A 14,087-nucleotide genomic window follows, 5' to 3' on the forward strand; every position below is an offset into this window, starting at 1 on the left:
AATTCTTGTTTATTCTGATCAGAATGAGAAGCTCTTCAATCCTGCTAAATTTTATCAAACTCTGACAAAAAAATTGTCAAAAAAGTAAATAACTCAAAATTATCGGTTATTTATCATACAGCAATATAATTTCATTACAAACATCACATATGTCCGACTTTCCCCGAACTATGGCAGAAACAGTGTTAGGTACGGAGTCGAGTGAAGCGAGGATTAGGTTTTGAGATAATTATACTGACGACTACTTTTGTGACGATTACTTAACGGCTGATAATGGTACGCAGTGTACCATTATCAGCCGCACGCAACGCACAACGCACGTAAAATGCATGTGTACGACGACAAGCGAAGCGAGAAGTTTAGTCTTACTAAGTAAGACGACAAAAGTTAACTCTTAAAGTAAGCCCTGCTGTCCTGACGCCCATGAAGATATTCATACAAGTATCTCGTTACGTGATTATCCGAGTTGATCACTGACACTACTTGATTGACCAAGTACACAGCGCAGCATCCCGAGGGCTACGACGAACGAAGTGAGAAGATAAGGCTTAAAGTACATGGCTCACTTTGTGTATTGAGTATCAAGGTACTCATTAGAGTATCTGGCCACATGGTTGTGCGAGTTGCTAACTGACACCACTTGGTCGTCGATCGTATAAACCGCAGCGCAGCAACCCGTCGGTGCGCGGGTCGAACAGCACCATCGCACTTTGCCCCCGCGCGTCGCTCGCTGGTAGTATGTGAATCCTTCGTATACTAGGAGACGTTTCCTTCTTTGAGACATGGTGAATGTAGCTGAAAAATAAAAAGTTTTTGTTTTGTATCGCATAATATAAAAAATACTCATTGGACATCCTTTCGGTAGATGATTATGAGTGCTTTTCACTAACAATACAATTTCTCTGCTTTGACTCTATCGTCTACTATAGTAGACATGTCCTTTTTATTATTATAGTAATTGTTCCTATAGAAAACGTCCTCGTGATACATGATTATGAGTGTTTCTCACTGATAATAATATGTTCTCAAACGTGTAAATAGTGGCTATACATCTTAAAGCGGCGTTGGTGGAGCAACACCACCGCATCTTACCGCTCTGCTTGGATTCTGATCTCGCGTAGTAGGTGTATCGTTCGTATTCCAGTAGACTCTTGCCTTTTTTGACGTAGTAAAGGTAGCGGAAAACGAAATTCACAAGTTGGATTTAGAAGATTATATGTAAAATGGTTAAAGCAAGTATTGTATAGTGAGTCACCTTTTTTAAAAAAATGGTACAATAGTTGACAGCCTGATTGTTACCTGTATTTCTCTGAATACTGAAACTTGAAGGTGGCAACAACTGGGATAGTTATATGACTAGAGTATGTGCGGAAAGAGAAGAGTCGTGGAATGTATGGGGCCCAATACATTCCACGACTCTTCTCTTTCCGAACAGACTCTACACCTTATGAAACAAAGTCCCCCGCAGCGTCTGTCTGTTTGTATGTATGACTGCGATAAACTTAAAACCTTCGGAACGGATTTTCATGCGGTTTTCAGCTACCAGTGATTCATGAGGAAGGTTTAGTTATATAATTTATTGAGGTTTTGTGTAACCCGTGCGACGCCGACGCGGGACGTCACTCATGAACGTCATTCAATGTCACTTTAAAATTATAAAAATAAAGTCATTCGTTAATGTGTATCGTTCCATTTGTATTTGACACCAATCGTATTTTTATAATCGAAATAGTCTGAAACACCCCAAAGCCCAATTTTAAAAGGCTTAAAACTTAAAATGTCCTAGTTTCTAATTCAAAAAGCTGTTTAATCACTAGAAATCCATAGCTCGAGGCTCATGACCGTACTTCCCTCTAAGAGACAATATTTGATTTTCAAACGTGTAGAATAGTTGCTTTACATCTAACGGGCTGGTGAGTTGAACAACACCACCGTAGCTTTGACGGAGATTGTCGGCCGCGCGTCGTACTAGTAGGCAAACCTCTCATTCTAATGATTAGAAATCAATAACTCGTGCCTCATGACTGTGTGTCCCTTTAACGGACAGCACTTGATCTTCAAACGTGTATATAGTAGCTTTACATCCAACAGGGTGGTGGGTTGAGCAACACCACCGTAGCTTTAAGGAGGCTGTCGGTCGCGCGTAGTACGTAAACCCCTTGTAGACGAGTAGACGCTTTCCTCTGCGAGATATTATGAATTGTGCTGTAAATAGTAGGGAGTAGTTAGTATAAAGAGTTTATCGCTGTAAGAAGATAAAATAAAGCTCGATACTAGTAGAAAATTTAAAAACAAATGAAATACAATGAAAATAAATTAAGGTAGATATTTTGGGTGAATTACTTGCCTTTACACGAAAGTAGGTAAATAACATCTAAAGTTACTTTACCGACCGCCTCTCCTGGGCTAACTAAACGGTATCAGCCAGTTATATTTTGATTTAAGAGGTAGGCATACTCGTGTAATAAAAATATATATTTAGAATATTTAGAAAATAATATATTATTTTGTTTGAGGTGGCTACCTATTACGCCTAAAAATATATCGCACTTTATGATTATGTGTCTCTCTCATGTACAGACATTTGTCTTCAAATGTATAAATAGTAGCTTTATATCCATGCTGAACTTGATCAGTGCTGCAACACCATCTCAGATTATTTTGCTTATTCGGCTTTCGCGCTGCGGGGGTTCGCGTAGTAGGTACCCTTGTATACTAGCAGTCGTTTGCCCCTTCTAACCAATTGAAACTAAGGTTTTATTTAACAGACTAATGATAATATTGCAACTGTACATATGAATAGGTACAATAGCATTTCAAAGGGCACAGTTAGCACCGTCTATGTTAAGGTGGTTCGACTAGGTTACCCAAAGCTTAAACCTCACTAGATGGCGCCACAATTGAAAATTTTGAGTTTTAATTTTTTTGTAGAGTAGTCTTGGTATTTCTATACTGTAAATTATGTTTAGCGCACTCTTTAAATAAATATTGAACTATTACAACAAACATTGAACACTTCATTGTACAAAAACTACCCCTTAATGTCGACAGAATGTTTCTTGACTCTATTTCTAAGTATCACTCACACATTCAAACAGTCTTACTGGGATCCTTGTAGTAGACAATTTGGCACTGCGTGAGTAGGCTTCAATAGCGTTGCGGTATGTACGTGGAAATACATGCAAGAGGATGTGGGTTCGAGACTCATTAATTTTTTTTTTGTTATCAGTATTATCAAGTACCTATTATTAATAAATTATTTTATGAGAAATCTGAGCGTTTTCCATAAAAATATTAAAAATCTGATTCTCACACATCATGATATTTTTGGGTTCTTCCAACTCAGAATCACTAGCATAATCAATCCTCGTGCTAAAAAAACCCGAAAATTTGTATTGAAATTTTTAGTTTTACACTGAAATTTCTTTTACACTAAAATGTGACGTAATGGTATGGATATTTTAGGATATCTTTTTTTAATGCTAGGGTGGAGAAGATTCTAAGTAGAATGAACCTAAGAAAGTCCAAATTTGTAAGTCAGATTTTCCGGTACTTTTTAAAAAAAAAAACGCTGTTTTGTTCTAAAATTAAAGCAATCACTTACTGCCCAGCCTTTAAAAAAGTAGGTACTATTTTACAGTAGAATAAAAAAAAAATTTTACGATACATTTAATTAAATTACAGTGAATTACAAAATTGCATGGCCTTCTATTTATAACCATTATAAAAAGAAATGAGATATTTACCATATTTGTTTATATTATTGATTTCCCGATATTTTGACACAACTAGAAGTTTCACAAAATGCCTAGAGATAGAAAATTATTTATTTATTTTATTTATTGTCAATTTCATTCAACGGATCACATCATATCCAATTTATGTGTTTATGTATTGCATTGTTTTCTACCTAGTTGGTTATTAAATTCTGTTACTGCAATAATCTTTATCTACATAAAATATACCAACGAAAGTTTAATAAAGTATATATTAAAATGAAGTACACAAAATCAGGAATTACATATGACAATATCATTCAAAATCGCCTCCTCTGGCTTTGACACAGGCCCTCAAACGACGAGGCCAGTCATCAATAGCGGCACGCACGATTGTCATGTCTAATTCCGTCACTGTCTTAACTATGGCCCGCTTGAGGGAGTTAAGATTTGTGTGGGGTTTAGCACAGGCTTTCTCCTCAATAACCTGCTATATGGCATAATCCAGGGGGTTAAGGTCCGGGCTGCAGGACGGCCAGTCTTCGTGGGCAATAAAGTCAATTTTGTTCCTTCGAAACCAGGCTTGAGTTGTTCTTGCATTATGTACAGGAGCTGAGTCCTGTTCCAAGATCCATGGCTGGTTTTAAAATAGGGTGTGGCTTAAGGGCTTCACTATTGGTTCGAGAACGGTTTCCAGTTTCCGGTTTTCACACCTTTTTTACAGAAATGAATCTGTGTTAGCCCTGAGTATGACACACCCAAAATCATGTTTGGCGAGTGCCCACATTTGTGCATCGCAATAGGGTTGTTGCCATCTACAAATCTTAGGGCATAATTGTATCCCAATAAATTCTTTTGGATTATAAGAACATGTTAAACTACTTCTAGGGGACCTGTAATGACCATATTTTTGTAAATATTGAATTTAAAATATCTTTTGGCACACGTCACGTGACCAAACTCGATACGTCATTGAAGATTCTGATGACGTCACAACTCTCGGATTGACATTGTTGACAGTTAGGCGATTAACAACAAATGAAAAATATCAGTTGACAGTTCGTATATTCTACGTGTGTAGGTAGTTATGTGTCAAACCATAAACTGTGACGTCACACAATTTTCAAAGAGCGTTTTGGGTGCGAAAGCATCTGTCAAAATATATTTTGTTAATTTAACATAAATTTAAAGCCGTTTTTAGTATAAAAGCTTAATTTTAAGGCAACTTTTAGTTAATATAGAAAGTAATACAAGCGTTTCAAAAAATTGGAATACGATTCTCTTTTAGGCCCCAATTCATTATAGATACGACGAGATAAGCGTTATGTGTGGTATATAATTATAGCTCACAAATCCACCACATTATGTCATTTTTTATTTTATCGGTAGCATTTGTTTTAACGGAAATAAAGAGGTTGCAAATTGAGTAACAGAACTTCAGAACAGATATCATTTGATATTTACCAGTCGCTTTTCGGTGAAGGAAAACATCGTGAGGAAACTGGACCAATCCCAACAAGGCTTAGTTTTACCCTCTGGGTTGGAAGGTCACATGGCAGTGGCTTTCGTAAAAACTAGTGCCTACGCCAAATCTTGGGATTAGTTGTCAAAGCGGACCCCAAGCTCCATTGAGCCGTGGCAACATGCTGGGACAACGCAAGGAAGAAAGAAAGAAATCGAGTAACAGAACTTAGTAACCAACTAGGTATAATAGTTATGATGTAAATGTCCATATCATGTTGGAGTCATATATGTATTAGCCAACTAATTATTCAAGATCAATACACATAGCTCCCTTAGGTATTCGCCTAAGTACAATCTCGGGCAAAATTGAGTTTTATAAAAGTGAACTAGTTTCTAGGTCATATTTTCTATGAATTGGTCATTTTTGTAGACTCCAATTACAGTTACTCTTTTCTTGGTTTTTCGCGGACCAGAATATCGATGATTTTTGTAACTTGATTTAGACGTTGCTATCATTTTCAAACCAAAAACACATAAAATCACAATTCAGAACCTGCGGCAGCGTTGTTTTCTATCAAGTACCTCAAGCACCAGGGCGGCTACCGGGAAAATCGAAATTCGTCAATTTCGGGCATTTTTCTCTGTCACTCTAATTACGTCTTAGTGAGAGTAAAAGAGAAAGATCCCCGCAATTTGCGAATTTCGGTTTTAGCGGTAGGCCCCCAGGTCCTGTCAAGTTTCAGCAGTGTTGCCAGGTGAGCGGAAGAGAATTATCGTACTTGAGTGTCAATATTATTGTACCGTTGAAAAAAATATCGTACGCCAATCAAAAAGGCAGCCCCTAAAAATGTCTAGCAAAATAAGCTTAAATTTCGAATTAATAATAAAAAAAAATACAATTTTCGTCTAAATTGCGCAAAAAATCTGTTTATGTTTGTGTATTTTTGGGATAGACTCAAACGGTATACAGGAAATTGTGACATTTTAAACTTTAAACTTACACCAAGGAGCCGAACACCCAAAAGATACTAATTTTAGCCTATTTCTGAGAGAAAGTGTCATATTTTGCTTCAAATTACTAGACTTTTAAGGTGGCATCATCCAAGGGCTGAAATTATAGTACTTTAGTGTACGATAATGCTCTTTGGAACATTATGTCATACCGGGGCCCAAATTATCGTACATGTACGACAATTATCGTACGCCTGGTCACACTGAGTGTCAGTGTCGACAGAGTCAGCTAAAAACGCGTCAAACATCGCAACGTCGCGCCGATGGCCGCCCGAGGCATGGAGTGGCAACGTCGCAATGTATTTGTACACGACATTTGTCACACACACATGAGTAAAATTTATAAAAATATAACGTTGATTATTGCATGATTTCTGTATGAAACAAAGTTTTCTATTAATTTAGCGCAAATGAATATTCGAAATTAGATAGATGCGCAACTATTTATGTAATAATATTGTGTAATTAATTAATAAATAGCGATTGTTTTTTGTATGAAAATCGAACCACCTTAAATGGTAGAAACAGGTGGTATTTTAATTTGAGCGGTAGATGTATAGTTGAAAATATAAAAAATTATAGTAAACATATTTATTTAGTTTGAGGTAGTTACTAGGTACGCCTTAAAACATTACGAAATTCATGATTATGTGTCCCTTTCATGCACAGAAATTTGTCGTCCAATGTATAAACAGTCGCTAAACATCCATGTTGACGTTGGCTAGTACTGCAACACCATCGCAGCTTATCTTCACTGACGTCTTTACCCGGGCGGAGTCTCGAGTAGTAGGTAAAACCCTTGTATACTAGTAGACGCTTGCCTCTCCTTGACTTTATAAATTTTACTGTAATCAATTAAAACTAAGACTGTCACGAGTATAAATAATTTTTACAAAATATAACTGGAAATATGGTATACTGCTATTTACGCAGCTACATTACACAACACATATAATTTTAAAAAGGGCACACTAAAACGATCAATGTTAATTCAAAAGTGGTGTATTTCGAAACCAACGGATTAAAAGTACCTATATTTAATATCTATACGGGCATAAGCCAATAAGCGTATGCGTCGATTTAACCTGTATAATTTATATTTGAAAGGCACTATATATTACATCTAGCCAGAAAACATCTGGTGGTCTCTATGACAGTTCTTTCAGTTCCCATTTGGCTGGGTTTAATTAAAAAGTAATTATGTATATGTATTTACCATATTGTTATTATCTGTTATGGTGCCAAATAAATTAATGTGCTAAACTTTCAAAAATATCTTCAAACATTTTCGCTACTCCATATAAATACTAAGTATCATAGAGACCATCATTTGACGCGATAAGTATAGGTATTGCATTCGGCTCAAATACCTAATCCGTCCTATATCGTCCAGTTCTCTAATTTCGGATAACGAGCCTCGTGATTATGCGGTCCTTTCACCGAAATTATCACGTCCTTGTAAGTATAAATCTCGGCCCTGCAACCATGTCGTCGTTGGTGGGTCGAGCAACACCATCGTAGCTTATGGGCGCCGTCGCGGGGTTTCGCGTAGTAGGTGAACCCATCGAATACTAGTTGACGCTTGCCTCTTCCTGACATTATGAACTGTACTGTAACGATTAAATACTAGAAATAAGTGAGCAATAATTAAGACTAAATGGAAGCAAGAATTGGATTGTAAGATACTTACTTAGTTTAAGATTGATGTAAGCATTTACTTTCATATGTATGTTGTGTTATTGGGTGAATATTCGAGCAATTTGTTATTATTGCTATATTTTCAATAAGTCTAAATATGTATTAAAATAAAACACGTGAAATAGGGAATTTTAATGAGAAATCACTCAAGGGGGAAATTTAAATAAACGGGTTTAAAAACAGTCAAAACACATTTTGAAATGGATATTATTTATATTCCTGACAACTGTAACTCGGTATCTGGTGTCAATCTCCACACCAACGTCTGGAGACTAACAATAATGACGTCATAATATAAAGTTTAACTTATCCCTTACTAATGTAATCTATAATTTACACCTTTGAAAGGGTGCCCATAAGGCTGGTTACCTTCCCTCGTTGAATGGCGATGCTTATTCTTTGGCCTACGAATGAGCCGGTCTGTTCTGGCAAAGGATATGGACGTCGTAGGTTTTTTATTATAATAAAATGTTAATAACAGAACTTCCGTGAGACACAAACATTTTAAATATGTTAAAAACGGGTCACTCACGCATTTTAAGTCGAAATCGAAGTCGGTACGAAGCGAAACATATCGAGCGTTTTCGACTTAAAATACGAGAGTGATCCGTTTTTAACATATTTAATATATCATTAAATTTCTAATGAACATTCCTAATTTAGCATAACCGGAGACATATTCTCAGAGAATCACTCTTACCATGGTAACTACTATGATCCTTTAGTACGAAAAATTTACGGTATTTAAGTGTGTTTTGCACTTATGAGTTGTACATCGAGCGTGTAGTACATCAAACTTTCCCATGTTATGCTGGTCACGCGGAGAACTTGTGCTATGGACGAATTTACGTTTACACTTACAAAATAAAATAATAATCTATAACATAAACGTAGGTGTATTTAAGTATCGTACCCAGCCAGTGTTGGCTAGACCCAGATGTGTACGGGTAAACGCCGAATACAGATATTAATGTTGTTTAAATTTTCCGACTTTACCGAAAATGCTCGGGTAATACTAGTTATACCAGGGTAAACTTGAGTTTAATTAACGTTTTAACGTTACCCGAAACATATACATCGTACATTACAATCTGATAATTGTTCATTCATAACAACACATCTCATATTAAGCAGCATACTTCTTCTTATAACTCGCGCTCCCAGTGATGATCCCGATGACAGTTAATTTTGGAGCAACTGTCACATACAACATTTTTGGAAGTAATTTATAACATTTTTTTTATACTACGTCGTTGGCAAACAAGCATACGGCCTGCCTGATGGTAAGCAGTCTCCATAGCCTATGTACACCTGCAACTCCAGAGGGGTTACATGCGCGTTGCCGACCCTAACCCCACCCCCCTCGTTGAGCTCTGGCAACCTTGCTCACCGGCAGGAACACAACACTATGAGTAGGGTCAAGTGTTATTTGGCTGCGGTTTTCTGTAAGGTGGAGGTACTTCCCCAGTTGGGCTCTGCTCTAGATCTGGAATGGCATCTGCTGTGCTGTGCCCTACCACATAAGGCGAGATGACATTCACATTGCCCATACCTCTCTTTTGGACGTAGTTTAAGGACATACCCGGGTCAACATTTAAGTCATAAAAATAAGTTAAGAACATATTTCTTCAATTCTTTTTTTAATTAAGTCTATTCATAAGCGAAGAGGAGGAACTGTCACTGGGATTATCCGTAGGGCGTGAATGATTATGCACATTATCACATCTGACAACCTCATCATCTATGGTATACAAGTAGGCCTTACACTTGTGAGTCGCATGGTGGGCGCAGTACCATCGGATTTTCCCGTGCCTTGCTGGTCGCGCAGAAAACGTCCATCCGTCTATAACTAGCTGACGATTACCTCGCTTCGACAGTTTGTAGGACACTGAAATCAAAATATGATTTTAGAATCTAATAGAAGTGTTTTAACGTGATTTTTCTAATTTTCCGGCATGAAACTTAATAAACGGAAGCATAGAGTCTGTTCGGAAAGAGAAGAGTCGTGGAATGTATTGAGTCCCATACTTTCCACGACTCTTCTCTTTCCGCACAGACTCTACTAATAGTTACTTTAAAAAAAAAAACAAAAAAAAAACATTGTCAGTGTTTTATTGCAATAAAGTAAATACAATTATTCATAAAACACTGGCCAATAACAATATGGCTAGTTATATTAGGTATGATTTAAAAACTCTTTACTAATCTTCATAGCACATACTGTTTTCCGAAACTCATGATTATGGTCGTTCCTTATTGACACCACATCGTCCCCGATAGTGTAAATAAAGGCCTTACAGCCCTGAGGCACGTGGGTGGAGCAGTACCATCTGACTTTCCCATGTTTCTCGGGTCGCGCGGAAAACGTGTATCCGTCCACAACTAGCTGACGATTGCCCCGCTTTGACAGTTTATAGAAGACTGAAATAAAAATAAGATTTTGGAATTCTTCAAAAGTTCCTAAGTCATATTCTTACTTTACCATTACTGGACTACGAGACCGAGTAAATAGTGGATAGACTTTCTTTTCAACTGTAATTAATAAGAAAAGAAATGCATAAATAACGCAACACTTTGTCGGTCCAAATAGTACGAGACACAAGATTTCTTGGTTCAGAAATATTTGGTATGAATGAAATTTGATTCTGAAATTCTTAGAAACTAAGTAAGGTACTTTAATTATGTACAATAGAAATGACCTAGTTTTATTTAAGAATCAGTGTTTTGTCGTAATAATTTAATACAGTAGTTTGTTTTTAGAAACTGGTCTACAATACAATTACAATATGGCTAGTTATATTGGTTATAATTTAATCATTCACTCTTCCTCACTTCACTGACTGTTCCGAAAATCATGATTATGTTCGTTCCTTATTGACACAATAATATTCTCTACGGTGTAAATAATTGCCTTGCATCCTTGAGGCACGTGGGTCAAGCAGTACCATCTGACCTTCCCGTGTTTTTCTGGTCGCGCGGAGAACGGGTATCCGCCGACGACTAGCTGTCGATTGCCCCGCTTTGACAGTTTGTAGGATACTGAAATAGAAAGAGGCTTATAGAATCTTTTGGAAGTTTCAACGTCATTTTCTTACTTTACTATCACCGCACTATACAAACTGAAGCGTAATTTGCGTAATAAGTACTATAAAACCGAGTAGTATACCTACACCTAACAGACAGATAACTTTATTTTCAACCGTAATATGTAAATGTGAAATAGGTAGGTAATCTATCTCGTATCTAGTTTGCTCGCTTGACGAAAGTATTGTGATACTGCGGGGAAATGCTGTCAGCTTTTATGATGCTATGGGGGCTATCAATTTGCTCTTTCACATTTAATTAGTGCAGTCCAGATTGCATTACCTACTTTTTCCGGGCTTAACAGTAAAAACATCAATAAATAATTTGAATATTTATTATACGTATAGTATAAAATGTGAAAGTTATCATACTTGACCGTACATCTTAATGTATCGTTCAATGCTAATGATTATGGCCATGTTTCACTGTCATCACGATATCATCGACTGTATAAATGACAGCTTTGCACCCGACGTACCCGCGCGTGGAGCAAGTCCATCTGACTTTACCGTTCTTTACCGGTCGGGGGCTGTAGGCATATCCGTTGTACACTAGCTGACGATTGCCTCTTTGCGAGCGTTTGAAGAACACTGAAAATCATTTATTATGAATAATAAACATGCCATAATTAATTTACATTTATAAACTTTAGTCGGTGCAATTGTTTTGGCCTTTTAAGTGCCACTTGAACTGATTGCATTTCTATAAAGTTAATAAAAAAAAATGGTAAAATAAACATTAATAAAAAAATAGGTACCTCAGAATGTCCTGAGATCGCTAGGGCAGAGAAATGCAAAATACGAGTATATTTCTTTATTCAATAAGTATAGTCTTATTAAATATATAAGTGAACTCTAATAAAATAAATATACTAAATAGTTAAGCTTTACTATTCCAATACCGGTAAGCTTTTAATTACAACAGCCGGACTCATTACAATAAAATACTCCTCTTACAAAAATATTAATAAAGCGTTTTACCTATGCGTAGAACATAAAACACTGTAGTAAAAATATTCTTTATTACACAATAGAAGACATCGATGTGTTAGACATGACGGTATTGCAGACACTATTGTTACTGTTATTAGCTATATGATTGTGATAATTTTTAACATTAACCAAATCGTCGCCTATTGTGAAGGCGACCGCTCGACATCCACCAAAGTGCATTGCGCAGCGCCATCTAGTTCTATAACCGGTGGTATGCTTGTAGAATGAGTACCCTTGTATGACAAGTCGACGGCCTTTCTTCGATGGCAAGAACATGACTGAAACGTAAATATAGTTATCGTAATAATGTCCTTACATGATTATAAATAGAAGAAGATCCTACAGATTTGTTGAAGCTGACCAAAATGTAAGCAATAGTGATTTGTGAGGTAATGCAAAGTTTTTTGATCATAGATATTTGTTTAATCAATATTGACACCAAATAAAAGGCCGAGTTAATGCGTAGTAAAGTTAAAACCTCTTGTCATGACCATTTTTACAGCTGCACATTTGAAAATAAACCAGTGAATGAAATGATGATGAATGAGTCTCTTAAGGTAGATTTGTATGTTCATGTTGGATGGAGCGACATTGTGCTTCTGGTACTTGTATCCGTTGTACTCTGTCAGTTAACAAGCCTAACAAGGTGGATGCGTGTGTTCATGTCTGACAGAAACAATCTCGTCATCAATGGTGAAGATAACAGAGCGACACTTGTGCGTTCCCTGCCGGCTGCACCTCCACCGAGTCTTGGCGCCATTGGATGTGTGCTTCTGGTAGGTGAAACCTTTGTAAAGGAGCCATCGGAGGCCTCTCTCGCGAGTGACTATCTGGGCTGTAATGAAATTCAAATATTTACCTGAGTATTTTAAAAACAAAAAAGTCTATATAGTTTATTTTCAGGCAATTAAGGGCAATAGATACTTACAGACTAACATACATACAATGATAAAAATCTTACAAGCTAAATATAATTTTAAGGACACTGTTTCTTGTTGCGCTATATATTTGTTCTTTTGTCTTTGTTGCTCACTTTTCTGTTGCGTTGTTGTATGACTGAACGCACGGCCAAGACCGTACAAGTTAGGAACTTGGAACTTGGAACATATATTCTTCAAATAATGTCAATGAGATGAGGATGCTGAGGTGGGCGGGAGGTGTTACTCGGCTAGATAAAATTCGTAACGAATTCATCCGAGGCAGCTTTAAAGTCGCACCAATCACTGAGAAAATCATCGAAAACCGCTTAAGATGGTACGAACATATTAAAAGACGCAGCAAAGATCTTGTGGTACAGATAGCGCTAGATTTACAAGAGCAAAACAAGAGGAAGGGCCGCAAACCAACGACCTGGTGGTCAAAAATACAAGGAGACCTCAAGCAAGCCCAATTGCCAGAACAGACAACCCAGGACAGGACATCCTGGCGCAAATATGTGAGGTGGCCCGACCCCAAATAAAGGGAAAAGGGATGGAAGAAGAAGAGAAGAAGATTCTTCAAATAATGTAGAGGGTGGGGGGGGGGGGGAGAGAGTGTATTTCAAAATATCCTTTCTTAGTTGATTCTGTTACACAAGTTTGTAATGTTTAATATGAACTTACAGTTTCTTCTAACGTGCTAGCGAACATGGACGCAAAACTTGAGCCTATTCACACTTATAAAAGTATGAACTTTTGATAGTAGGCAAACTTCCTTTTATGGTCTTAGTACCCGTACAAATAAAGTGACTTCCTACGAAAGCAGCCGCAGACGCCGCAGTATCAGTAACAAATAAAACACAGTCAGCGGCGGGGATATATAACTTCCCCAGCACAGAAATTTGGCAAGGATCAGGTTTTTTTTGGTATAAACTAATACTAAAAATTTTTTTCGTTTATTATAAATGTATTAAGAAACAAATTGAAAATGTTAATTCTCATTAGTATAGAGATATTTCTCCGAGAATGGGCATTAGTCTGTACCTATCAAATAAGCTAGGTGTATAAAGAAAGACTTGCTTTCTTATCATATTGTGAAAAACTGAATATTCGATAGATTTCTACAGTAGCCGGATTCAACTAGCTCAGCACCGACTTTTACGCGAGGAAGTCTCTTAGCAACCGTCATTATTTTCTTATAAATT

At 36.9% G+C, this 14,087-nt stretch overlaps 1 long non-coding RNA gene across 1 annotated transcript; it reads right to left on the reverse strand.

Moving 5' to 3' along the window:
* Nucleotides 1–7,177: 7,177 nt before the first annotated feature.
* LOC133515854 (uncharacterized) lies at nt 7,178–13,471 on the reverse strand. The gene is made up of 2 exons (XR_009799097.1): nt 11,355–13,471; nt 7,178–10,928 (listed from the first exon to the last, which is right to left on the reverse strand). It is a non-coding gene; the product is annotated as an uncharacterized LOC133515854 (long non-coding RNA).
* Nucleotides 13,472–14,087: the final 616 nt, after the last annotated feature.

This window comes from Cydia pomonella, chromosome 3 (assembly GCF_033807575.1).
Source record: "Cydia pomonella isolate Wapato2018A chromosome 3, ilCydPomo1, whole genome shotgun sequence".
NCBI lineage: Eukaryota > Metazoa > Arthropoda > Insecta > Lepidoptera > Tortricidae > Cydia > Cydia pomonella.